This window comes from Pristiophorus japonicus, chromosome X (genome assembly GCF_044704955.1).
Source record: "Pristiophorus japonicus isolate sPriJap1 chromosome X, sPriJap1.hap1, whole genome shotgun sequence".
NCBI classification, from domain to species: domain Eukaryota; kingdom Metazoa; phylum Chordata; class Chondrichthyes; family Pristiophoridae; genus Pristiophorus; species Pristiophorus japonicus.
The window spans coordinates 5533594-5560980 of NC_092010.1; positions in this window are offsets into that span (position 1 = coordinate 5533594).

Below are 27387 nucleotides of genomic sequence, written 5' to 3' on the forward strand. Positions count from 1 at the left end.
TGGGTGTCATGGTACATCAGTCATTCAAAGTTGACATGCAGGTACAGCAGGCGGTGAAGAAAGCAAATGACACGTTGGCCTTCATAGCGAGACGAATTGAGTATAGGAGCAGGGAGGTCTTGCTGCAGTTCTGCAGGACATTGGTGAGGCCACACCTTGAATATTGTGTGCAGTTTGTTCTCCTAATCTGAGGATGGACATTCTTGCTATTGAGGGAGTGCAGCGAAGGTTCACAAGACTGATTTCAGGGATGGCAGGACTGACATATGAAGAAAGAATGGATCGACTAGGCTTATGTTCACTGGAATTTAGAAGATTGAGAGGGGTTCTCAAAGAAACATGTAAAATTCTGACGGGATTGGACAGGTTTGATGCAGGAAGAAAGTTCGCACTGTTGGGGAAGTCCAGAACCAGCGGACACAGTCTAAGGGGAAGAGGTAAGCCATTTAGGACCGAGATGAGGAGAAACTTCTTCACTCAGAGAATTTTGAACCTGTGGAATTCTCTATCACAGAAAGTTGTTCAACCCAGTTCATTATATATTCAAAAGGGAGTTAGATGTGGGCCCTACGGCTAAAGCGATCAAGGGGTATGTGAAGAAAGCAGGAATGGGGTACTGAAGTTGCATGATCAGCCATGATCATATTGAATGGTCCTGCAGGCTTGAAAGGCCGAATGGTCTATTCATGCACCTTTTATCTATGTTTCTATGTTTCAAGTTGGTGGAGGACGCAGTTTCGGGGACGAAATATATTTTATGCCTTGCTCTGCTCTCTATTAAATTCAATGTAGTGTATGATGGGGTGGGGGGTTCAATTCGTGGAGGACCTGTACACGAACACGCCCCATTGTAGCAGGTTGATTTACTTTAAAACTGCCTGCCAAGTTGCATGTTTGATCATGGTTACAGTCGCAAAAATCTGAAATAATTATCGTGTTTGGAAGTTATGTGCAAGGTGTGATGATGGTTTCTGAGCCCGATTTACATAAGAACATAAGAACATCAGAATTAGGAGCAGGAGTGGGCCATCTAGCTCCTCGAGCCTACTCCGCCATTCAACAAGATCATGGCTGATCTGGCCGTGGACTCAGCTCCACTTACCCGCCCGCTCCCCATAACCCTTAATTCCGTTATTAATTAAAAATCTATCTATCTGTGATTTGAATACATTCAATGAGCTAGCCTCAACTGCTTCCTTGGGCAGAGAATTCCACAGATTCACAACTCTCTGGGAGAAGAAATTCCTTCTCAGCTCGGTTTAAATTGGCTCCCCCGTATTTTGAGGCTAGAACTAGGGTTAGGATTAGGGTTAAATAAAAACCAACAGGTAATGTTATGGTTCCCAAATTAAGTGGTTTCTAGCTGCCCTAACCCTAACCCGAGTTCTAGTCTCACCGACCAGTGGAAACAACCTCTCTGCCTCTATCTTGTACATCCCTTTCATTATTTTAAATGTTTCTATAAGGTCACCCCTCATCCTTCTGCACTCCAACAAGTAAAGACCGAGTCTATCAATCTATCATCATAAGGTGACCCCCTCATTTCCGGAATCAGCGTAGTGAATCGTCTCTGTACCCCCTCTAAAGCTAGTATACCCTTCCTTAAGTAAGGTGAGCAAAACTGCACGCAGTACTCCAGGTGCGGCCTCACCAATACCCTATACAGTTGCAGCAGGACCTCCCTGCTTTTGTACTCCATCCCTCTCGCAATCAAGGCCAACATTCCAGACGCCTTCCTGATCACCTGCTGCACCTGCAAACTAACGTTTTGGGATTCATGCACAAGGACCCCCAGGTCCCTCTGCACTGCAGCATGTTGTAATTTCTCCCCGTTCAAATAATATTCCCTTTTACTGTTTTTTTTTCCAAGGTGGATTACCTCACACTTTCCGACATTGTATTCCATCTGCCAAACGTTAGCCCATTCGCTTAACCTATCTAAATCTCTTTGCAGCCTTTCTGTGTCCTCTACACAACCCGCTTTCCCACTAATCTTTGTATCATCTGCAAATTTTGTTACACTACGTTCTGTCCCCGCTTCCAGGTCATCTATGTATATTGTAAACAGTTGAGGTGCCAGCACCGATCCCTGTGGCACACCACTAACCACCGATTTCCAACCTGAAAAGGACCTATTTATCCCGACTCTCTGCTTTCTGTTAGCCAGCCAATTCTCGATCCATGCTAATATTTTGTGGCCGCAGAAACGCCTATCTATTCCCCGCTTTAGAAAATAGGGCAATGCTTATAATGGGCGTGGCGGGCTTTCGGCGGTGTTGTTGATATGTGACCGCCTATGCGTTGCTACAGCATGGCTATCCTAAATCAATCTATATCACAAAAATGATCGGAAAATGTATTGGCAATATTGGCTTACAGAAGCAATTTTGGCATGAATTTCGCCTTGGACAAAGCGAAAGACGGGTGATCGTGTATTGCGCCTAATATGAAGCAAGATCGGGCAGGGCACAATATAGACGACCATTCCGTTCCTACCTAATTTTCCTCCCACCATAGACAAATTTCAAGCGGTATATTTTCATGATGTGAGTGGGCTTCAAGTGATATCGGATGTTGTTGGAATGAACATATCGAAATTTACACACTATAGTTACCGTCACGGCATCGCTTTGCTCTGTTATGATTTCCCGCTCTGACACTGAATTTTTATGCAAACAGGAGAAATCTTCTGATCAGGTCCCCGGTAGGTGGGTGATGTCAAAGATAACTGGTGATTGCCATAGCATTGCTCTGTCCCTTTTGATTGATTCATTTTTACCACCTCTGTACAAATAGAAACTGCTGCCCAAATATGGAGAGATTGCTTCGCAGGCAACATTGACCTGTTCTCCACTCACAAATACTTGATCCTGATGGTTAAAAAAAGCTGACGGTTTACAAGGGTAAGCTGTAAGGATAGAAAGTAAACGCAGTAATGTAAATCCCACGAATTCACACAGGTGTGTATTTAATTTCATGTAGCTGGATGGAAATGGAATCGCTCTCCCCACGGGCGCAAATGACATGTGCATGTACCTGTGGTGTCCCCGGAAGTACTGGGTTTAGACATGCGAAGCGCTTGCTCCTAAACCCAGCACTTCCGATCTGTCCATATTCAAACATGCAAAGCAAAAAGGCCTGCGTGAGAGTTGGGCTATTTGCCCAAATCCTGCCCAGCAAATGTCCTTCAAATTCTTAAGCTGTTAAAAACAGGCTTAAGGCCTGCTTTTACCAATTTGATTTTAAAAGTAGAAAAATAAAATGTTATGACGCATTTATATTTAAAACTCCTATAAATTAATGTAAGTTTATTTTTAGGCCTGTGCAAAGATGTAAGAAAAAACTTCCAATGAAGAGGGGAGTTTTGTAATATATTTAAATAAATTGCATTTTAATTCATTTAAATATGTTACGTGATTTATAAATTTATTTTCCGTGTTTGTGTGTTTCTGGTTGATTGCCTCTGATGGCTCCATGCATATGCAATTAATATAAAAATCAATGGGATCCCAGTACTCTAATAGGTTGGGCCAGCCCATGTGATCCCAGAGATCCGTACGAGATCTGTCTGAACTTGGTATACGTAGGGCCCAATGCTGGCCTTCGCGTCGGCCCACGAATAAATGAAACTCACGGACCACTAGATACTTTTGCAGAAATTAATGGCATCACAGGCCTCCGTTTTACGCAGCGTCTGATTTTACTTTCTGTCAATCTTAATCGGCTAGCATGTAACATTGATAACTGATTACCTGTCGCCTGATTTACGTTAGTGCCTCAGACGAATTTCATCCCAATACTTGAATATGTTGACGCAGGTGTCAAACTGAATGCTTGTCTCTATTACTGCTTTCACTTGCTGTTCAGAGACCATTGTTGCAGAGAAAACATCAACACTGGAGCTCAGAAATTCATTTTGTTAATATTCAGCACTGTTACAGTAATAAGACTTTGAAAATAGGTTTAGACGAGGTGGTATCAAAGCTAGTTGATGCTTTGGTTTTGATCTTCCAGAATTTCCTAGATTTTAGAATGTTTCCCATGGATTGGAAGGAAGCAAGCATAACCCCGCTATTCAAAAAAGGAGGGAGGGAAAAAACAGGGAACTAAACGCCAATTAGCTCGACATCAGTAGCAGGAAAAACGCACCATTATTAAACACTTGTAAAATCAATATGTGATTAGAACGAGTCAACACGGTTTTGGGGAAGGGAAAACCTGTTTGTCAAATCTGATTTTTGAGGGTGTAAATCATAGCCTGGATAAGGGCGAACCAGTTGCTGGACTGTTTGGATTTGCAAAAATTATTTGATTAGGTGACACAGATAGATGAGCTTCTTAAACATAATTAAGGCTTATGGCATTGGGGTAATATATTAGCATGGTTTTAGGATTGGTTGACGGACAAAAAACAGATTGCAGGGATAAACGGATAATTTGTAACGAATGGGGAACCGCAGGGATCAGAGCTTGGATCTCATCTACTTGCAATCAATATCAATGCCTTAGATGAGGATACGTAGTGTGATGTATCCAAACTTGTTCAAGATACAACGTCAAGTAGAATAAGAAACACTGAGGAGGACGCAACAATCCTGCAAAGTGACTGAGACTGATTTAGTGATGGGGAAGGGCGCGGCAGAGTTAATATGATGTGGAAAGGTGAGAAGTTCACAAGTTTGGTGGAACAATTTGAGAAGCAGAATTATATAACAGGATTAGAATATAATAGTAAATTGATCTTACTGCATAGGGCCTCGATAAAACCACATTTGTAGTAATGTGTGCAGTTTTGGTCTTCTTGCCTAAAGAAGGATACACTTGCATTCGGTTTACAAGACTGATCCCTGGGATCAGAGGACTGACTATTAGGACCGATTTGTCAGGCTTGGTATATATTTCGAAAAATGAGAGACGATCTCATTAAAACAAATAACATGCTTAAGGAGCTTGAACGAGTAGCAGCTGGCTGGAAATTTCCTGGAGAGTTCACAATTTTGAATACTAGTGGAGTCCATGGGAATTGCGATAGGAGGTGGAGATGTGGTAGAAGATCAAACATGATCTTATTACAGGCTGGAGCAGGCTCGAAGAATGGAATGGCCTACCGCTGCTCCTATTTTGTCTTATTAAAGTTTACGAAACCAGTATGCACGCTATAAATACCACGAGCGTTGATTAGAGGTATTATCAATCATCGTCCCCTTCACTTACTTGCTAAAATGACCGTCACTGCCACGCTGAGCTGAAATTCTATCCACCTTTCATGAACGGAATTTCCATATGAGCATTGGTACCTCCCTCCCTGGTTTGCACCAGTAATCGCGATTGATCCAGTGTTCTCCTTTGAGATGATTTGAAGCGCTGTAGCAGTATCCATTAAATAAACAATTACTGCTTTGAGGAGAACGGATATTTTAGAACGATCAGGAAATAATTTGAGGACATCCGTTGACTACCTCTGCAAAAGTAGAAGATTACACCACGATGTTCTCCAGGCACGGAGCAGATAATGGTGACCATCTCTCCTTGGAAATACACCCTAGTCGGTTGATCGAATGATATCACTGGTGATGCTCGCGGATCTGTGGTAAAATGAACAGCAAGATCAATTAGAAATGCATCTGTGAGAATCTGTGCCGTGGAAAGTTGGTAATTTATTACCGATTGCTGTTTATTTAAGGGAAGTGTTTCCTGGGGAGGCGGAGATTCTGCAGAAGGCGAATTGGCGATTTCACTGGAGGAATCTGGGATGTAAGTGTTAATTGCCCATGCCAAGTTATCCTTCAGAAGGAAGTGGTGAGCCGCCTTCTTGAAACGCAGCAGTCCTTGTGGATAACATGCTCCCACAATGATGTTATTTAGCAGTTCAAGGATTTCGATGGTACATCATGTCTCCGTCAGGATGTTTTGACACGCGAAGCTTGAACGCTTAAGCTTTTTCATGCAGCTGCTGCCCTTGGTATGTTTTGTGTGCCTATATTGGTTTTGGGCGGTGCTGCCAAAATGCAATCCATTGAGCGATAAGGAACTCCACAATGTAATTAAGATAAAGTATTCGGCAAAACAGGAAGAATTTTTAAATTTCGGTAATCTGTTTTGTATATATGACATGTTCAGTCAGTCTGGCGGTGCCTCATGAGTTGACGCTACCCTCAGTGGAGTTAAAAACCTTGCAGGATGAATATCAGTTGGCATTAAACATTTCGCTGGATTAGAGTAAAGATACCCGCGTTTAGAATAGGAAATCAGGAATATAGATTTTGCAGTGACATCAGACAGCCTGATGTTCCCCGTCAGAAGGTCTTGCCTTCACATCGAAATTTTCTCTATCTGTCAGCTCTGGAAACCAGCATTCACTGAATACTGAGTAGAAAGGGCAATTGAAAACTAGCACGATGTTCAGCTCCATTCAAGTAGAATACCATTAATTCGAGTGGTGATCGGAGCCGGAGATCGACCAGGATCAAGCTTTTCGCGTTTGGAAAACGTGATTAAAATGACGCCCATATATCACCACTGTTTATAAGCTCATGTTTCCAGAGCTAATTGAATTCACAAAATTCAGACACAAGGGACTGTTAATTCAACTTGTACTTTATTCTAAGTACGCAATACCTACTCGACTGCCCGTTTTACACATCCCATATTTCATTTTCCAATTCCTACAGCAGAAAGAACAATCTGTTGGGTGTAAAACGAGTCGCCGATTCGCTTTTTTCAATTTTGCGCGAGTGAGGGCTTTAGATTCCTGAGCCCTTGGGAATGTTTCTGATGGAGGTGGGAGCTGTACATCTGAACAGAGCTGGGACCAATATAGTCGCGCGGGGTTGCTCGTGCTGTTGTGAAAGATTAAATGTAGCTCGATTTGGGGATGGGAACCTGAGAGTAGATTCAGAAGGGAGACAAGCAAAGTTGGAATTGGAAAGTAGAAAATTACAATTTGGAAGGCAGACGAATCAGGTAAAACAATCGATAACATGGGAGTTTGGCAGTGCTAAATGGAATACATTTCTATGCCAGGAGTCTAGAGAATAAGGCACATGATGCTGAGAGCGTAAATAGTCATCTTAGAGCACGACATCATAGCTATTAGTGAGACATGGCTGAAAGAAGGGCAAGTATGGCAACTCAACAGTCTTGATTACAGAGTTTTCAGACGGGATACAGAAGGAGTAAAGAAAGAAGTGCAGTAGCAGTCTCAACTAAATAAACAATTACTGCTTTGAGGAGAGAGGATTTTTTGGAAGGATCAACACATGATGCCACATGGGTTGAAATGAAGAGCAATAAAGTGTGATGAGAGTGCTGAGAATATACTGCAGACCCCCAAACAGGCCGAGGGAAATAGAAGAGAAAATATGCAGGAACATTTTAGAGAAGTTCAAAAATTAAAGGGCAGTAATAGTAGAGGATATCAACTAATTTAATATTAACTGGTAGAAAATTCATGTGAAAGGTATGGAGGGTGCATAATTCCTAAAACGCATTCAGGAGACTGTTGTATCTAGTATGAGCCAGCAAATTAAAGGGAAGGGGTGGTTCTGGAATGTGATCCGAAATGAAGCTGGGCAGGTGGAAGGGTATCAGTGGGAGAACCAGTTGGTGCCAATGCTCATAATCCAGTTAGATTTAGGGTATTTCTGGAAAAGGACAATGATGGGTCGGTAATAAAATTTCTCAATTGGGAGAAAGCCAATTTTACTAAGTGACATGTGATTTACCGAAGATGGAATGGAATATAAATCAGTGTCAGATCAGTGGGGAGCATTCATGGAGGAGATCCGGAGTGTTCAGAGCAATTATATTCTATTAAAGGAAAAGGATGGGACCGAAAAATCTGGCGTCCTCTGGATGGCAAGGGACCTATCGGGTAGAACAAAAACAGAGGCATCTGACAGACACAGAGGGCTCAATACTGCAGAAACCCTAACGTTGTGTCGAAAGAGCAGAATGATTTTTTTTTAAATAGTAAAGCAAAGAGAAAGCATGAACATATTTTGTCAAGTAAAATAAAGGAAAACCCAACGATGTTTTATAAATATATTAGCAGCAAGAGGATAAACAAAAAAAGAGTATGGACAATTAGGGACCTTAAAGGTCATCTGTTTGTGGAAGTGGAAGAAGTGGGTGTGGTTTTTACTGAATACTTTGAGTCTCTTTTCACAAAAGTGAGGGAGATGCAGATATTGCAATCAGAGAGGAAGTAGATGTAGTAGATGAAATTGGAGAGCAAGTATTAAGGGCTTTAAGAGCGTTGAAAGTGGATAAATCCCCAGTGTCGGATGAAATGTATCCCACGCTTCTGATAGAAGCAAAAGAGGACATCAATTTCCAATACCCTCTGTCTACACTTCTGGTGCCGAAGGACTGCAGGACTGCTAACGTGGTACTTTCATTGAAAAGGGGAGAAAGTGATAGTCCGAGTAATTTCAGGCAAGGCAGACTAACCTCAGTGGTGGGAAAATAATTGTCGAAAATTCTGATTGACACGTTAGATCTTCATTTAGGAAGGTTTGACCAATCGATATGTACGTCAAAATCCACCATTATTACTGCCGTTCCTTTTTCACATGCCTCCATTATTCCCTTGATTATTGCCTGCCCCACCGTGAAGTTATTATTTGGGCACCTATAAACTACGCTCACCAGTCATTTTTTCCCCTTACTATCTCTAATCTCCACCCACAATGATTCAAAATGTTGTTCATTCGAGCCAATATCGTCTCTCACAACTGCCCTGATATCATCCTTTATTAGCAGAGCTACCCCACTTCCTTTCCCTTCTTGTCTATCTTACCGAATTGTCAGATACCCCTGTATGCTTAATTCTCAGTCTTGGCCACCCTGCAATCACGTTTCTTTAATGGCCACCAAATCATACCCATTTGTACTGATTTGTGCCGTCAACTCATTTTATTTCAAATGCTGTGTGCGTTTAGGTAGAGTGTTTTAATACTAGTTTTTAAACCATGATTTTTAGTTTTGACCCGTCCTGCAGCCCCTTTATATTCATACATATTGTCCCTTCCTATCACCTTGTGGTTTACACTTATCCCAGTGCTAATCTGCTCTGTTGCCTCCTGCCTTTTGCATTCTTTCATGGGGTCCTGTTCATCTGAGCTCTCACCCACTCTAACTAGCTCAGAGCCCGCTCCTGGGTCAAAAAATACTTCTTTCCGAGGCACCGAGCTTTCATGCTTGCCTTTTTATTACACTGTGACCCTTTAGAATTTTGGTGTACTGTGGCCCTTTTTGTTTTTTGCCTTGGGTTTCTCTGCCCTCCACTTTTACTCATCTCCTTTCTGTCTTTTGCTTTTGTCTCCATTTTGTTTCCCTCTGTCTCCCTGCATTGGTTCCCATTCCCCTGCCAGATTAGTTTAACTCCTCCCCAACAGCACTAGCAAACACTCCCCCCAAGGACATTGTTTCCGGTCTTGCCCAGGTGCAGACCGTCCGGTTTGTACTGGTCCCACCTCCCCCAGAACTGGTTCCAATGCCCCAGGAATTTGAATACCTCCCTGCTGCACCACTGCTCAAGCCACGTATTCATCTGAGCTATCCAGCGATTCCTACTCTGTCTAGCACGTGGCACTGGTAGCAATCCTGAAATTACTACTTTTGAGGTCCTACGTTTTAATTTAGCTCCTAGCTCCTTATATTCGTCTCGTAGGACCTCATCCCTGACAGAAGCGCAGCTCAGAGATGCTCTCTGTGAATATTCAGCACTGTTACATTTTAAAAAGTACTAAAAGGGATTACAACAAAATGGCAATAGAGCATGTTGATGTACTGGTTTTGATCTTTCGCAATTCCCTAGGGTCTAGGACTGGTCCTCGCGGATTGGAAAGTAGCAAACTGAACCCCGATATTCAGGAATGGAGGAAGAGAGAGAAATCGGGAACTAGAGGCCAGTTAGCCTGATATCAGCAGCAGGGAAATTACTCAATCTATTATTAAGGACGTGGTAACAGGACACATGGAAAATCACATTGTGATTAAGCAGCATCTGCATGGGTATAGGAAAGGGAGAGTGTTGTTTAGGTTTCAGCTCACAGGCTGGATAAGGGCGAAACTGTATTTGGATTTTGAAAAATTTGATGTGCCACACAAGAGCACAATAACATAAGAACATCAAATTTGGAGGAGGAGGAAGCCATTCTGCACCTCGAGACTGCTCCGCCATTCATTACAACCATGGCTGAACTTCTATCTCAACTCCACCTTTCTGCACCGTCCACATATCCAGTGACCTGCCTAATATTCAACACGCTATCGAGTGGTCAAATGGCCTATTGCTGCTCGTATGTATTTGTGTTCTCGTGTTGTTGTGTCCCCAAACTGAGCATCGATGAACAGATTATTGGTGAGTAAGTTACACTTGGTATCATTGTCGCGGACACCTTCCAGCAATTTGCTGATGATTGAGAGTGGACTGATGGGGCCGTAATTGGCCAGATTGGATTTTTCCTTTTTTTTGTGGAACGGACATATATGTGCAATTTTGTACATTGTCGGTAAGATGGCAGTGCTGAAACTGCATTGTAATTGTTTGGCTCAAGCCGAGGTTAGTTCTTAAGTGTAAGTCTTCAGCACGACAGCCGGGATGTTGTCGGTTCCATAGCCTTTGCAATATCCAGTGCGCTCAGCCGTTTATTAATATCACATAGTGTGAATCGAAATGGCTGTAAACTGGATCCTATAATGGAGGGGATCTCAGGAAGAGGTCGATATGGTACATGTAATGAAACTTCTGGCTGAAGAGTGGAAATCGTTTCAGCCTGATAATTTGCATTTGCTCGCTGGGCTTTCTCATTAATGTTAGCTATTTAATTGTCCACCATTCACAACTGGATGAGATAGGAGTGGATCACGTTGATCTGATCCGTTCATTGTGGGATCCCTGAGCTCTGTTTATAGACTTTTGCTTCTCTTCTTATCGTTCATGCATTCCTGTGTTGCAGCTTCCCCAGTTGAGTACCTCATTATTAGGTATGCCTGGTGCTGCTCCTGGCAGTCCTCATTGAACCATTGTTTGTCTCCTTGCTAGATGGTAATGGTAGAGTAAGGGTTGTGCCGGGCCATGAAGTTACAGAAGGTGATGGATTGCAATTGCGCTGCTGCCGATGGCACACAGCGCCTCATGGATGCCCAGCTACTGATGTTGCCTGATCTGTTCTCAATCAATCTCATTTAGATCGGTGGTAGTGCCACACAACACGATGGAGTGATTCCTGAGTGTGAAGACTGGACTTTGTCTCCACGATAGCTGTGCGGGGATCGCTGCTGCCAGTGCTGTCATGGACAACTGAATCTGCGACGAGGTCAGGTAAGTTTTTCCCTTGTGAGAGTTCTCTCACCGCCTGTCACATTCCCACGCTAGCAGCTTTATCGTTCTGGATTCGGCCTGCTCGATCAGCAGTGAAGATGCTGCTGTACATTGAACATGTGGACATAAAAACAAAATAAATAGGAGCAGGTGTCGGCCATTTGGCCAGACGAGCCAGCTCCGCCATTGCCGATCTGATCCTGGGCTCAGCTCCATTTCCCTGCACCCTCCCCATAACAAAAATGCGTGGGATTGCAAGTTGTGTGGAGGACACAAAGAATCTGCAAAGGGATGTAGACAGGCTAAGTGAGTGGGGAAATATTTGGCAGGTGGAGTATAATATTTGAACGATACTTGCGTATCATTCAAATATCTGTCTATCTCTACCTTAAATACATTCAATGACCTCGCCTCCACAACTTGAATTCCACAGATTTACGACCCTCTTAGACAAGAAATGTCGCTTCATCTCACTTCTAAATGGGTGACTGCACATTCTTGAACTATGCCACCTAGTTTTAGAATCCCCCACGAATGGAAACATCCTCTCTGCATCAACCTTCTCGAGTCCCCTCATTATCGTATATGTTTCAGTCAGATCACCTCTCATTTTTCTATACAGCAATGAGTGGAGGACCAACCTTTCTTCAAAAGTAAAAGCCTTCTTCACAGGAATCTTCTTTGAATTGTGTCCAATGCTCGTATATCCCTCCTTAAATAAGAAGACCAAAACTATATGCAGTATTCTAGCTGTGGTCTCAGCAGTATCCAGTATAGTTGTAGCAGTACTTCCACGATATTTTACTCCAACCCCTTGCAATAAAGGCCAAAATTCAATTTGCCTTCCTAATAATTTGCTGTAACTGCGTAATAACGTTTTATGTTTCATGCACAACGAACCCCAGGTCCTTCTGTGTTGCATCATTTTGTAGTCTCTTCCTGTTTAAATTATAATTTCCTTTGCTGTCACTTCTGCTAATGTGGATAACCTCACGCTTTCCCACATTATACTCCACCTGCCAAATATTTTCCCACTCACTTAGCCTGTCTACATCCCTTTTCAGATTCCTTGTGTCGTCCACACAACTTGCAATCCCACGCATTTTTGTATCACATACAAACTTGGCTACATTACACTTTGTCTCTTCTCCCAATTCATTGATAGAGATTCTAAATAGTTGAAGCCCCAGCAGCAATCCCTCTGGCATCCCACCAGTTAACGTTTGCCAACCGGAAAATAACCCGTTTATCTTGACTTTCTCTTTCCTTTTCGCTAGAAAATACTTTATCCATGCTAATATATTACCCACAAACCCGTGGACTCCTATCTTGTGAAGTAACCTTTCATATGACTCGATATCGATTGCCACCCAGAGTGTATTTTCTGCCTTGCTACCTCAGTGCTTCTTCCAAATGGTGTTCAACATAGAGAAGTATTGATTCATCAGCTGAGGGAGGGCTGTGTGTCGTAACCAGCAGGAGGTTTCCTTGGATCCCTTTTTAAGAAAGAAGTGGATGAGCCTTAGGCCTTCCTATTGGGGAATGGAGGTGTCGAGTAATTTGACATCCACAAAGGAGACAATTGCGCCCATGATACAGGAAACTGTTAAAGTGATTGAGGGCATCACAAGAATCGTGCATGTTGGTGGGGAAAGTGTGGACAATGGCAGAAAAAATAGAATCATAAAAAGAGGAAATCAGTTCTGTGCGACAAGGATACAGTGAAATGTCGGATTAGCAGGGCAGTCCTATTTTTGGATCTTGGGGAGGCTCTGGAAGCGGGCAGTGCGGGGTTGGAGTAGTATCAGAACATAACATAAGAACATGAGAAATAGGAGCAGGAGTAGGCCATACGGCCCCTCGAGCCCACTCCGCCAATTTAATACGATCATGGCTGATCCGATCATGGACTCAGGTCCACTTTCCTGCCTGCTCCCCATAACCCCTTATTCCCTTATCGGTTGAGAAAATGTCTATCTCTGTCTTAAATGTATTCAATGTTCCAGCTACCACAGCTCTCTGAGGCAGCGAATTCCATAGAGCCACAACACTCTTTGGGAAGACATCCCTCCTCATCTCAGTTTTAACTGCGCGGCCGCTTATTCCAAGATTCTGCCCCCCATATTCTTGTCTCCCCCATCAGTGGAAACAGCCTCTCTGCATCCACCTTGTTAAGCCCCCTCAGAATTGTATACGTTTCTGTAAGATAACCTCACAATCTTCTGAATTCCAATGAGTAGATATAAGAACTTAAGAACATAAGAAGTAGGAACAGGAGTAGGCCATCTAGCCCCTCGAGCCTGCTCCGCCATTCAATAAGATCATGGCTGATCTGGTCGTGGACTCGGCTCCACTTATGCGCCCTCTCCCCGTAACCCTTAATTCCCTTATTGGTTAAAAATCTATCTATCTTTGACTTGAAAACATTCAATGAGCTAGCCTCAACTGCTTCCTTGGCAGAGAATTCCACAAAATCACAACCCTCTGGGAGAAGAAATTCTTTCTCAACTCGGTTTTAAATTGGCTCCTCCATATTTTGAGACTGTGCTCCCTAGTTCTAGTCTCCCCGACCAATGGAAACAACCTCTCTGCCTCTATCTTGTCTCGCCCTTTCATGATTTTAACTGTTTCTATAAGATCACCTCTCATCCTTCTGAACTCCAACGAGTAAAGACCCAGTATACTCAATCTAACATCATAAGCTAACCCCCTCATTTCTGGAATCAGCCTAGTGGATCGTCTCTGTACCCCTTCCAAAGCTAGTATATCCTTCCTTAAGTAAGGTGAACAAAACTGCACGCCGTACTCCAGGTGCGGCCTTATCATTACCTTATATAGTTGCAGCAAGACCTCCCTGCTTTTGTACTCCATCCCTCTCGCAATGAAGGCCAACATTCCATTCGCCTTCCTGATTATCCGCTCCACCTGCAAACTAACCTTTTGGGATTCATGGACAAGGACCCCCAGCTCCCTCTGCACCACAGCATGTTGTAATTTCTCCCCATTCAAATAATATTCCCTTTTACTGTTTTTTTTCCCAAGATGGATGACCTCACACTTTCCGACATTGTATTCCATCTGCCAAACCTTAGCCCATTCGCTTAACCTATCCAAATCTCCTTGCAGCTCTCTGAGTCCTCTACACAACCCGCTTTCCCACTAATCTTAGTCTCATCTGCAAATTTTGTTGCACTACACTCTGTCCCCTCTTCCAGGTCATCTATTTATATTATAAACAGTTGTGGTCCCAGCACTGATCCCTGTGGCACACCACTAATCACTGATTTCCAACCGGAAAAGGATCCATTTATCCCGAATCTCTGCTTTCTGTTCTACAGCCAATTCTCTATCCATGCTAATACATTTTCACTGACTCCGGGTAACTTTATCTTCTGCAGCAACCTTTTGTGTGGCACCTTATCGAATGCCTTTTGGAAATTTAAATACACCACATCCATCGGTACACCTCTATCCACCATGCTCATTATATCCTCAAAAAATTCCAGTAATTTAGTTAAACATGATTTCCCTTTCATGAATCCATGCTGCGTCTGCTTGATTGCACTATTCCTATGTAGATGTTCCGCTATTTCTTCCTTAATGATAGTTTCAAGCATTTTCCCCACGACAGATGTTAATCTAACCGGCCTATAGTTACCTGTCTTTTGCCTGCCCCCTTTTTATACAGAGGCGTTACATTAGCTGCTTTCCAATCCGCTGGTCCCAACCTACTCAACCTTTCCTAATAAGTCAACCCCCTCATCTCCGTAATCAACCTAATGAACCTTCTCTGATTTGCCTCCAAGCAAGTATATCCTTTCATTAATATGGAAACCAAAACTGCATGCAGTATTCCAGGTATGGCCTCACCAATAACCTGCATAACTGCAGCAAGAATTCCCTGCTTTTATACTCCATACCCTTTGGAATAGAAACATCGACATATAGAAAATAGTTGCAGGATTAGGCCATTCGGCCCTTCTAGCCTGCACCGCCATTCAGTGAGTTCATGGCTGAACATGCAACATCAGTACCCCATTCCTGCTTTCTCACCATACCCCTTGAACCCCCTAGTAGTAAGGACTTCATCGAACTCCTTTTTGAATATATTTAGTGAATTGGCCTCAACAACTTTCTGTGGTAGAGAATTCCACAGGTTCACCACTCTCTGGGTGAAGAGGTTTCTCCTCATCTCGGTCCTAAATGGCTTACCCCTTATCCTTAGACTGTGTCCCCTGGTTGTGGACTTCCCCAACATTGGGAACATTCTTCCTGCATCTAATCCGTCTAAACCCATCGAATTTTAAACGTTTCTATGAGGTCCCCTCTCATTCTTCTGAACTCCAGTGAATACAAACCCAGTTAATCCAATCTTTCTTCATAGGTCAGTCCCGCCATCCCGCGAATCAGTCTGGTGAACCTTCGCTGCACTCCCTCAATAGCAAGAATGTCCTTCCTCAGTTTAGGAGACCGAAACTGTACACAATACTCCAGGTGTGGCCTTACCAAGGCCCTGTACAACTGTAGCAACACCCCCCTGCCCCTGTACTCAAATCCCCTCGCTATGAAGGCCAACACTCCATTTGCTTTCTTAACCGCCTGCTGTACTTGCATGCCAACCTTCAATGAATAAATGCCATGATTCCATTGGCATTCCTGACCCCTATCTGTACCTGCATGGTAAGCTTTTGTGTTTCATGCACCAGTAGCCCCAGGTCCCGCTGTACTGCAGCACTTTGCAATCTTTCTCCTTGTAAATAATAACTTGTTCTTTGATTCTTTCTGCCAAAGTGCATGACCTCACACTTTCAAAGACTATACTCCATCTGCCAAATTTTTGCCCACTCACATAGCCTGTCTATGTTCTTTTGCAGATTTTGTGTATCATCCTCACACATTGCTTTTCCTCCCTTCTTTGTATCATCAGCAAATGTGGCTACTTTACACTCGATCCCTTCTTCCAAATCATTAATATAGATTGTACATAGTTGGGGCACCATCATTAATCCCTGCGGCACTCCACGAGTTACTTACTGCCAACCTGAGAATGAACCATTTATCCTGACTCTCTGTTTTCTGTTAGTTAGCCAATCCTCTATCCATGCTGATATATTAATGCCAATCCCGTGAAATTTATTTTGTTGAGTAACCTTTTATGTGGCACGTTGTCAAATGCCTTCTGGAGCTCCAAATGCTTCACATCCACTGGTTCCCCTTTATTCACCCTGGTTGTTACATCCTCAAACATTTCCAGCAAATTTGTCAAACATGACTTCCCTTTCATAAATCCATGCTGACTCTGCCTGATCGAATTATGCTTTTTCAAATATCTTGCTACTGCTTCTTTAATAATGGACTCCAAAATTTTCCTTACCACAGATGTTAATCGAACTGGTCTACAGTTTCCAGCTTTATGTCTGCCTCCTTTTTTAAACAGGGGAGTTACATTTGTAGTTTTCCAATCTGCTCGAACCTCCCCAGAATCCAGGGAATGTTCATAAATTAGAACCAGTGCATCCGCTATCCCTGCCGCTACCTCTCGTAAGACCTTAGGATGCAAGCCATCAGGTCCAGGGGATTTATCTGCTTTTAGTCCCATTATCTTACTGAGTACCACCTTATTAGTGATTGTGGTTCTGTGACGTTCCTCCCCCCAATAGCCTCTTTACTATTCATTGTTAGAATCTCGAGGTGTCCTCTATCTTAAAGGCTTATACAAATTACGTGTTCAGAGTTTCTGTCATCTTCATGCTCTCCATTAAAAATTGCCCAGTCTCGTCCTCTAAGGGACCAACATTTACTTCAGCCAATCTTTTTCTTTTTATATACCTATAGAAAATCTAGCTATCTGTTTTTATATTTTGTGCTAGTTTACTTTCATTGTCTATCTTCCCTTTCTTAATCTTTTTTTAGTCATTCTTTGCTGGCTTTTACAAGCTTTCCAATCTTCTGTCCAACTACAAGTTTTGGCCACATTGTATGCTCTTGTTCTTAATTGGATACCGTCCTTTATTTCTTTAATTAGCCATGGATGACTGTCTTTTCTCTTACACCCTTTCCTCCTCTCTGGAATATATTTGCAATTGCTGGCCGTGGAGGGAAGATCTGCAGAGGAGTTTAGGTCAGTGATAGTTCTAGAAAGGATGTTTGTTGTTCGCTAGTCGAGTCATGATCAAGGGGGAGGTACGAAGACGTGTCAGGAAGTTGACATTAAGTTATAATTGGGTTTGCCAAATAAAAAGACGGCCACACTTGCGAGCAGGTTTAATAACAATGTTAGGGAAGAGGGTCGCGTGTAATGCTAGGTACTGGATAGGTGATGGTGAGTTTGGATAGCAGCGCTTATATGAAGGGAGACGTTTGGAAACACATGCGAGCTGCGAAAACAAGGCATGGGGAGAAACCCTGACGTGGAAATTGAAACCGTGGAGGACGAGGAGTCACTCAGGGAAGAGGCCGTGGGATCAAAGCAGGAAGCAGATTTCAGTAAGAAACTCGGATGGGACTGGGGGTTAGTTTTCAACTATCCTTTGTGGAAAGGCCAGATGAATTGATCATGGTGAGGCAGTGAATGTAAGAGAAATTAATAGATGAGCAAGAGAAGAGTCTGTGATAATGTGGGCCACATTGCTAACACAGCAGCTTCGGTGGGACAGCTGATGGAATGTTTCAGCGTGTAGGACAACTTCAGCAAGTTTCAAGTTGCAAGCCTCAGTCACTAACAAGTTGCGTGCCATTCAAGTGGTTGATTATGGAGCTGCATTGACCTGCTAGCTTTGTCTGAGACTTGTCTCAAAGAGGCAGCATCAAGAATCTTACTGGATTCTTTTTTAGTGAAGATATTACAAGTAGTTCTGGTTCTCCCTGCAAATCGTAACAAGTAGTAAGTGACCACCATCTATCTATACACATATATGCACAGTGATGTTTTTCTGAATGTAAATTGTTACAGGTGCAGGTTGATTCATTGCAATGTAAGCCTACAATGGAAGATTACTTGACTGGAACCGATAAGTAGATTTTGAGATTAGGCTTAAGCAGGAACGATAGGAGTGCAATTCAGGAACTGGAGTTGGTGATGACAGATTGGCAACGCTCTTGATGGGCCTTTCGGAGAATGCCATGAGTGCCATTGAGGCGCACTGTGAAATTGAGAACGAATGGGTTAATCTTGATTTTGCATGGGACTGGAAATTTAAAGTTCTGGTGGAGTGTTGGCTTAATTGCCGTTAGCAAAATTAAGGAAAACCCAAAGATGCTCTATAAATATATTAAGAGTAAGAGAGTAACGGAAGAAAAGGTAGGACATATTGGAGACCAGGAGAGTAATCTTTGTGTGGAGGCGGAAGATGTTGGCAAGATTCTTAATGAGCACTTTGCACCTCTTTTCACAAAGGAAATGTGCAATGCATATATTGCTATCGAGGAGGAGTGAGATATTCTGGATGAAATTAACATAGTGAGAGAGGAAGTATTACGGGGTTAGCAGCATTCAAAGTCTTTAAATCCCCAGGCCTAATGAAATGCATCCCAGGCTTTTGAGCGAAGTAAAAGAAGAATTAGCAGAGCCTTTGACCATTATTTTCCAGTCCTCTTTGGATTTGGGCATGGTGCCGGTGGATTGGAGGACTGCTATTGCAGTACCCTTATGGAAGAAGGGAGAAAGGGATAGACTGATTAATTGCAGGCCCGTCAGCTAAGCTCAGTGGTGGGATAATCATTGGAAATAATCCTGAATAACTCGATAAATCAACATTTGGAAAGGCAAGGCGTAATAAGAAACAGTTTGCACGGATTTATTCAGTGAAGATCGTGTTTGACTAACGTGATTGCATTTTTTGATGAGGTAACCAGGAGAGTCGATGAGGGTAGTGCATATGACGCAGTCATCAAGATTCACGGCGTGGCACTGCACACCGTGGAACACTTCCCATATCTCCGGAGCCTCCTCTCAACAAGAACAGGCATCGACGGCGAGATCCAATACCGTCTCCAGTGCACCAGTGCAGCCTTCAGCCGCCTAAGGAAAAGAGTGTTTGAAGATGAGGCACTCAAACCTGCCACCAAGCTCATGGTCTACAGGGCTGCATTGATACCCGCCCTCCTGTAAGGCTCAGAGTCATGGACCATGTACAGTAGACACCTCACGTTGGTGGAGAAATATCACCAATTATGTCTCTGTAAGATCCGACAAAAATCTCCTGGGAGGACAGGTGCATCAATATCAGCGTCCTCATTCAGCTAACATCCCCAGCATTGAAGCTCTGGGCACACTTGATCAGCTCCGCTGGGCAGGTCACATAGTGCACATGCCAGACACGAAATTCACAAAGCAAGTGCTCCACTTGGAGCTCCAGCACAGCAAACGAGCCAAAGGTGGGCAGCGGAAAAGCTGCAAGGACACCCTCAAAGCCTCTCTGATAAAGTGCAACATCTCCACTGACACCTGGAGTATCTGGTCCAAGACCGCCCTAAGTAGACGAAGTGCATCCGAGAGGGCGCTGAGCACCACGAATCTCAACGCTGACAGTATGCAGAAATCAAGCGCAGGCAGTGGAAAGAGCATGCGGCAAACCAGTCCCACCCACCCCTTCCGTCAATGACTATCTGTCCCACCTGTGACAGAGTCTGTGGCTCTCGTATCGGACTGTTCAGCCACCAAAGAACTCACTTCAGGAGTGAAAGCAAGTCTTCCTCAATTGCGAGGGACTACCTATGATGATCTATATGTACTTTAGCAAAGCTTTTGATAATGCTCCACATCATGGAGTGATCATGAAGTTTAAAGCCCATGGGATGCAGGGCAAAGTGGCAAGTTAGATCCAAAATTGGCTTAGAAGTAGGAAGCAAACAGTAATGGTTGATGGATGTTTTTGTGAGTGGAAGGATGATTCCAGTGAGATTCGGAAGGGCAGATTACTGGGTTCCTTGCTTTTTGTGGTACATATCAACGATAATATTTGAAGACAGGGAGTATGATTAAGCAGTTTCCAGATGAAACTACAATTGGCTGTGTGGTTGACAATGAAGAGGAAAGTCAAGGGGGGACAGAAGGATATCAATCTATTGGTTATGTGGGCACAATAGTGGCAAATGGAATTTAATTCAGTGAAGTGAGGTAATGCACTTTGGGAGGGCAAATAAGGAAAGGCTATAAACAATAAGCGGTAGGCCAATTAATACTGTAGATGAACAAAGGGACCTTGGCGTGCTTATGCGCAGATCCATGAAAGTAGCATGCCAGGTGGATAAGGTCGTTAAGAAGGCATACAGAATGCTTGCCTTTATTGGCCAAGGCTTAAAATATAAGGGGGTTATGCCTAAATTGCATGATACGTTGATTAGGCCACAGCTGAATTACTGTGTGCAGTTCTCGTCACCATATAATAGGAAGTGGGTGACTACACTAGAGAGGATGCAGAGGAGATTTACTAGGATGCTTCTTGGAATGGAGAATCTTAGTTATGAGGACAGATTGAATAGGCTGGATTTTGTGCTAATTGGAACAGAGGAGGTTGAGAGGAGACCTCATTGAGGTGTACAAAAAATTGAGGGCCTGGACATAGTGGTTAGTAGGGGCCTACTTCCAATGGTGTGGGGGGGGGGGGGCGTCTGTCGATGGTGCATAGTTTTACTGTGGTTGTTGAAAGGTTTAGAGGAGATTTGAGACGAGTGTTCAGAGGGTTGCTGTACGCAGAGTGTTGTAGGGATCTGGATCTCACTGCTTGGAAGAGTGGTGGACGCAGAAACGCTCAGCACATTTAAAAGATGGTTGGATGGGCACTTAAAGTGCCGTAACCTACAGGGTTCCGGACCTGGAGCTCGTAATTGGGATTAGACAGGATAACCTCATGTTGGTCGGTGCAGATATGCTGGTAAGTACTTCAGGAAATCGAATGCGGCCAGCTTGATCTCCTGCACTAGTTTCGATCGCTTAGATGGATCGAAGAGGACATTTCGCAGAATCCTTTTCCCCAAATTGGCCTGTGTTTTTATCTGGTGTTGGCCTCTCCCAGGAGAACACATGGCTCAGGTTGGAGTGCACTGTTTAGTCTAAGGGGTGTGGCAGCTGTGTGGGGCTGAGTGGTTGGGCTACGTGCTCTTTATCTTTCCACCAGGTTTCATTGTTCATAGGTTCATGGCTTTCTCCTCCTCCGATTTCTTATATTCTTATCTTCTTGTATATAAACCTACATTACAAAGTAATACATCTCACCATCTAAGTATGTCTAGCCCCATCGCCACAACAACAATTCTGGTTGCTTTGTAAATATGCAAACAGTGAGGTCCCAGTAATATCTGGGGCTCAGCTGCAATGAACCCTGGACAACAGACGGATTTAACCTCTCAGTTGCTGACCCGAACGGTACAGTTACAAAACTATCATATGTGCACCAAGCAATAAGGAAGGCAAATGGCATGTTGTCCTTTGTTGCAAAGGGGTTGGGGTATAAGAATAAAGAATTCTTGTTACAACTATACAAGGCCTTGGTGATACCACACTTGGTGTAATGTTCACAGTTTTGGTCTCCTTATTTAAGCAATGATATACTTGCCTTGGAGCCGGTGGAATGGAGGTTCACCAGATTGATACCTGGGATGAGAGGACTGTCTTATGATGACAGATTGTGTAGAATGGGCCTATATTCTCTGTAGTTCAGAAGAATGAGAGTTGATCTCATTTAAACATGCAAAATTCTGAAGTGGATTGACAGGGTAGAAGCTGAGAGGTTGTTTCCTCTGGCTGGAGCGTCCAGAAATAGGGCGCACAGTCTCAAGATAAGGGGTCGGCCGTTTAAGACAGAGATGAGGTGGAATTTCTTCACTCAGGAATGTCAATCTTAGGAATTTTCTGCACAAGCGGGTTGTGGATGCTGAGTCACTGAATATATTCAAGACTGAGATAGATAAAATGTTGGTGTCTAATAGAATCAAGGGATGTTAAGATCCGGCGGGAAAGTGACGTTGAGGTGGATGTTCAGGCTTGATTGTACTGAATGGCCGAGCAGGCTCGCGGGGCCGTATGGCCTACTCCTGTTCCTATTTCTTATGTTCTTCGGTTCGAATGTTCAGGGCTGCTGACCGACGGCTTTGAGGCTCTTTGTCGGCCAGTGCAGACACGATGGGCTGAAATCCGGTGAGGCAGAGTCAGCATGGATTTATGAAGGGGTAGTCATGTTTGATAACTTTGCTGAAATCATTGAGGATGTAACGAACAGGGTGGCTTGAAGGGAACCAGTGGATGTGGTGTATATTGACTTCCAGAAATCATTAGACACGGTGCCACATAAAAGATTACAGCACAAGATAAATGTTCATGGGGTTGGGGGTAATATATTCAAATGGATAACGGATTGGCTAACGAAAAGAGAACAGAGAGTCGGGATAAATGGTTCATTCTCTGGTTGGCAATCCGTAATTAGTGGGGTGCGGCAGGGTCAATGCTGGGAAACCAACTATTTACAACCTATATTAACGACTTGGATGAATGGACTGAGAGTAACGTAGCCAAGTTTGCTGACGATACAAAAAAATGGGAGGAAATCATCGTGTGAGGAGGACACAAAACATCTGCAAAGGGACATGGACAGGCTAAGTAAGTGGGCAAAAATTTGGCAGATGGAGTATAATGTTGGAAAATGTGAGGTCATACACTTTGGCAGAAAAAGTCAAAGAGCAATTTACTATTTAAATGGAGAAAGATTGCAAAGTCCCGCAGTACAGCGGGATCAGGTGGTACTTGTGCATGAAACACAAAAGGATAATATGCAAGTACAACAAATGATCAGGAAGACTAAAGGTATTTTGGTCTTTATTGCAAAGTGGATGGAGTATAAAAGCAGGGAAGTCTTCCTTCAGTTAGAAAAGGTATTGGTGAAGCCAAACCTGGAATACTGCTTGCTATTTTTGTTTCCATATTTATGAAAGGATACACTTGTTTTAGAGGCAGTTCAGAGACTGTTCACTAGTTTGAATCTGGGGAAGAGGGGGATGACTTATGAGGAAAGGTTGAGTATTTGGGCCGCTACTCATTGGAAATAAGAAGAATGAGAGGTAATCTTATCGAAACGTATAAGTTTATGAGGGGGCTTGACAAGGTCGATGCAGAGATGATGTCTCCACTGATGGGGAGACTAGAACTAGAGGGTACGATCTTAGAATAAGGGACCGCCCATTTGAAACAATGATGAGGAGAAATTTCTTCTCTCAGTGGATTGTAAATCTGTGGAATTCGCTGCCTCAGAGATCTGTGGAAGCTGGGATATTGAATAAATTTAAGACAGGAATAGACTGATTATTAAACAATAAGGGGATAAGGGTTTATAAGGTGTGGGCGGGGAAGTGGAGCTGAGTCCATGATCATTTCACCCATGATATTATTGAAAGGCGGAGCAGGCTCGAGGTGCCATATGGCCTACTCCTGTTCCTCTTTCTTATGTTCTTATTAACCGGCCTCCTTTTGCACTGTAAAGTTCTATGTGTCTATGTGCTATGTGTGTGCTGGCTTGCGTACTGAAGAGGGAAATGCAGAAAAGTGAGAATTAGTAAAAGAGATGGGGGACTGGTGAAATATTGATCTTTGAACTCATCCAACCTAAATCTGGCTGATGTGATCATTCTTGATTTGGGTTGCCATCAAAAGGATACACGGATTTGATATAAATAAGTTAACGTGATCTAAAGTAGAGCAAATGTCCAGTGAAGCACTTGTTATTGAATATAAGCAATTGTTACGTGTATCGAATTTATTATACGTAAAGAGACAAAGAGAAAGGATAATCATCATATTATATAATTATCAGGATGTGTTATCTGTTGACCCAGTATTCTGTAAAGCTGCATTTTTCTCTGAGTTACAGGAATGAATCGAGATCCAAATATCCAAGCTTACTGGCGGCATTAAGTTGGGAGGCACTTCAAATTCTGGAGAAAGCAGCAAAATGTTGCAAATGGACATTGCTAGATTAAGTGAGTGGGCAGAACTCTGGTGGATTGAGTTCGGTGTCGTGGAATTGTGGCGTCATCAACTTCGGTTCTAAGCAAGTTACAAAAATACCACCAGGAATGCTGTGTACATTTTGTAACACACACCAGCGTATGAATATAGAATGTAGGATGTAGGAACATAGGAAGAGGAATAGGCAATACAAGTCCTCGAGAATTTCCTCCATCCTATTGGATTATGCCTGATCTTTAGTGGAATTGAATTCTTCCACCCTAAATATGTTGGTGCTAGGTCAATAGAAATTTACACAACTGAGTTTGATAGATTTTTGTTAAACATGGATGTTAAGGGTTAGAGGACCAAGGCTGGTAGATGGAATTTGAATCCAATCAATCATGATCGAATTGGATGAAGGAAGAGGCTCGAGGGGCTGTATGGCATATTGCTGTTCCGATCATCCTGTATCCCTATTATGATGACAATTTCCATAGGCTAGTCTTCTGTGCCCTCGAGTACAGAAGGTTAAGGGTTGATCTAATTGAGTTGTCTAATGGAACTGTCATCATAATGTACCCTATTGGCCAAGCATTCATTCTGGTAAATCTGTCCTGGTACCTCTCCCAGACTGATATGTTCTTCCTGGGTTGCGATGCCCAGAAATAAATCAACTATTTGCAGATGGGATATAAACATATGTTTGTACAGCTAAACCTGAATTCCACCGCTTCGTATTGCAGCTCTCTTGAGATAAAGTTCAACATTCCTTAGCCTGCTATTATATTCCTTACTTTCCGCTAGATTTCAATAATTGCTCTGCTTTGACCAGTAAATCACTCCGTTCCTCTGTTTCTACATCCAAGTCTGTTATTTATATTGTGAAAACTTAAGGCTCAGTATAGATCCGCGGAGGACATCACTACTCAGAATCTCCCAATTTGAATACCGACCAAATTGTCACTACTATTTGACAACACACAAATAACCATTTCCTTTCCAAGCCAACATGTTTCCTGCACAAGCATGTCGAATGCCTTCTGAAACTTCTTATACAGAGCATCCACAGATAGTTTTTATCTAGATATATTTGGTACCTCTTCAATCAGATTACTAGGTTTGTTGGGCATGACCTACACTTTATATATCCAGGCTTGTTGCTGACCAGTTTATATCGTTCCAAATGCTCAGTCACTCTACCCCTAATAATACATTTTTGTACATTCACCACAATTGACGGTAGACTAATGGGCCTATAATTTTCTAATAAGTCTCTCCTTCTCTCGTAAATGATGCAGTGACTCTGGCCGTTTTCCAATTTAGTGGGCTATTGCTCAATCCACAGAATTTGGAAAGGTAATGAATAAAGCATCAGCAACGTCCTCTCCTAATTACGGCAATCCCCAAGGATCGAATCTATCGATTCCTGGACAGTTGGCTATATTTGAACTCATTAGATTCTAATTCAACATGTCGTTAAATAAATTGAATCCAGTTACTTCTCCACTTGATTAATTTTAGTTGTCCTTATATTTCTGATCGAAAACACAGAAAATAGTGACATCTCTCATCGTACATTCGAAGTGACAGCTGTTGTGATGCCACTATCAATGTCAATACAATACACGATTGGTAGAACAGTCAATTTAATTTATAGAAATTCAAACTCAAATGTAGAGAAGCTTGAATAGTAATTTGTCCAACTTCATTATTTTAAGGAAAATATTAGAAACTAACCTTGAGTAACGATCCACTGAGCAGCAAAGACAACTAAAAAGAAAATAAATATGAAAACGTTATTCTAATACGAACTAGGGGATACGTATTCAGAATGACTTCTGTGTCTTTTTTTAGGGACATTTCACAGCTGGTGGCATTCGGCCCATTTTCGTTCAACTCCCACCCCAGAACATGAAAATGTAGGCATACACGAAATATAACGAGTTCCAGATTGACACTCCATTTTGGGTGAGAAAGTACTTCCTGGCTTCGTTCCAAATTAGCTGGCAGCATTTTAAATATCATGCCCTCTTATTATGTAATCAGCCACTGTAAAAGAAACAATTCGACTGAGAAGTTCATTTACATTTATTTCCAATGATCTACAGCAAATTATAAAATGTACCCTTGGGTCCAATGACAACAATACATGTGAAAATGTAAGAGATCCATTTTGTGACTGGGTGATGAGGTCACTGAAAGAAATGATGGCAGCTGCCTGGAATGTGGGTGCAAACACTGGGCATCGTTACAGATCTCTAGATGCGGTTAAACAACGGAGCCCGATTGCAATGACATCGTGATAGCAGCATTATGAATATAAATATAACAAACAGGAGCAGGAATAGGCCATTCAGCATCTCGAGCCAGCTCCGCCATTCAATAAGAACATTGCTGATGTTTGACCAAAACTACACTTTCCTGCACTATCCCCATATCCCTTGATTCCCTTAATATCCAAAAATCTATCGATCTCGGTCTTGAATATATTCAAAGATTGAGTCTCCACAGCCCTCTGCGGTGGAGAATTCCAAAGATTCACCACCCTCTGAGTGAAGTCATTTCACCTCATCTCAGTCCTAAATGGTCAGTCCCTTATTCTGAGACTGTGACCCCGTGTTCTAGACTTGGCAGCCAGGGAAACACCCTGTCAAGTCCTCGAAGGATCTTGTATGTTTCAATGCGATCACCTCTCATGTTTCTAAACTTTAGAACATATAGGCCTAGTCTACTCAATCGCTCCTCAAAGTACAATCCCCCCCATCCCAGGAATCAGTCTGGCAAAACTTTGTTGCACTCCCTCTATGACAAAAACTCCTTCAGTGCAGAAACTTGCGTGCTCTCGTCTTTTGAATGGAGCACGGAGCTTTGTTAATGAGCGCCAAAGGTTTTCAGAAGAGGTTGTTCTGGAAACAAGTAATTCGCTTAAGCACAAATTGCCTCTGCCTTTAGTGCTGAAAATCAACATTACGCCATTACTTTGGTTTTGAGGAATTTCCGTTCCTTTCTGTGTGGCAGCGTATGTCTTCAGATTGTAGATCAGACATAATTAGTAAAAAAGGCAATACAACCGGAGGTGTATCGTCTTTAACATAATTTTTAGGGAAAGGCACCATCT